The sequence below is a fragment of the Solanum tuberosum genome, unplaced genomic scaffold (genome assembly GCF_000226075.1).
Source record: "Solanum tuberosum cultivar DM 1-3 516 R44 unplaced genomic scaffold, SolTub_3.0 scf00546, whole genome shotgun sequence".
Lineage (NCBI taxonomy): Eukaryota > Viridiplantae > Streptophyta > Magnoliopsida > Solanales > Solanaceae > Solanum > Solanum tuberosum.
In genome coordinates, this window is record NW_006239469.1 from 53,524 (window position 1) to 55,298 (window position 1,775).

Sequence of the window (1,775 nt, forward strand, 5' to 3'; positions counted from 1 at the left end):
GTCTCAAAAAATTTGAAAAAATATGTTAAAAGATAAAAATTATGAAAACGTATAAGTAATATTTAGAAATTACATCAAAGTAATACTTTTATATATAAAATAAATTTGAAATATTATATATGTATAATGTCGGGTTGATTTAGTCTCGGGTTGACTTTTTTTAGTCAAAACCAAACCAACCCAAGTATAGTCAGGTTTTTTTTCCAATACCAAACCAAGTCAAACCAAACCAGCAGTCGTGTTTTTTTTCCAGTTTGACTCGATTTGCGATTTGATTCGATTTTCGGTTCAATTTTGTACACCCCTACAATTTACCTTCCTTAGAGTTGGTGTTGGGATATGTAACAGGTGCTACTTCTATGATATTGAAGGTCAATTTAGTCCACCAAGCCTATAATATTATCAATTTGCATATTGCTCATTATTGAAAAGAATACAATAATAAAAAAACAAGAAAATTTTATGTTAAAAGCTAGAAAATTAATGTGTCAATTCTCCAATAATTAAATTGTCAAAGTTGAGGTCTGCAAGTAATTAATATATTAACTTGAGAGGAGGAAATTATTCAAAATGTCAATATTTTAACATTTAATAGGATTCATTGTCAACACTTTCAATATTTAGTAAAAATGTCGAAAAATAGTTTATTATGTATCGTATTTAAATTTTTACTAATTGTTTTAATTGAAAGAATACAATTGTTAAATAACAGAAATGAGAAATTTAGGGGAGAGAATAATTTTTAAAAAGGAACAATCCCTTAAAAGTCATCAGTTACAAAAATCAAAACTGAATACTTCATCGGCGACCCTATTGTTGATCAATTTTCTCATTATCGATATTCAAGATTCAATTGAAAATACTCAATCTCTGATCAATTTATTTTGATTAAAACCTATTTTTTCTGTTTGGTAAGATAAATTTGAACGAAATAGGACAAAATTCTTTTTGTTGACAAGCAACTTTGGAGAAGGATTTTTCTGCTGGAAGTTCGATAAAATTAGTGGAATACAAATTGGACCATGTATTAGTTAATTGCTTCATCCCTAATATGTTTCTAATTGATTATAATTTTGATATGAATTTTTTTACATAATTATAAATTGTATTTATTTTCATTGTAAATTGTATGTATTATGGACAACGTATGAATAATTAGTTTTGGTGGATTCGTTGAATTTTTTTGCTTGTTGAATACGAAAATAATAATGGATTGTTTGAAGACATGTTTTTTTCATTGGCTGTTTGTTTTTAATTTTTCAAATCAAATTGTATACCTACGAAAAATAAATTGAAGCGGGTACAATTTTTTACGACAATTGTACTGTATTTTCGTTTATTTATTTGGTTATTTGTTTTCTGTTTATTGAACTACATTGTATCTTAGAAACCACACAACATAAATACAAATTTATACCATAATGTAACTTATAAATAAATACAAATTTATATCATAATGTAACTTATAATCCACACCAGACAGATATAATAATTATTATGATCTAATGAATACAGCAAATATGCCATACTAAATAGAATCTGAAAAAATCATCATTGTTTGTTTAAAATGAATACAAATGTATAAAGTTAATATGTATCTTAACTTGACTGGATACAAACAACACTCTTGTAATGTCCATAACTAGAAAATGATACGCATAACATAATGAAGACAAACACATGTAAATACAGTAACTTGTTAAGCTCATAACACAACTACAACAAATATGCCATAATGAATACAAAACAATCAAATAATAAGGAGTGAATACAAT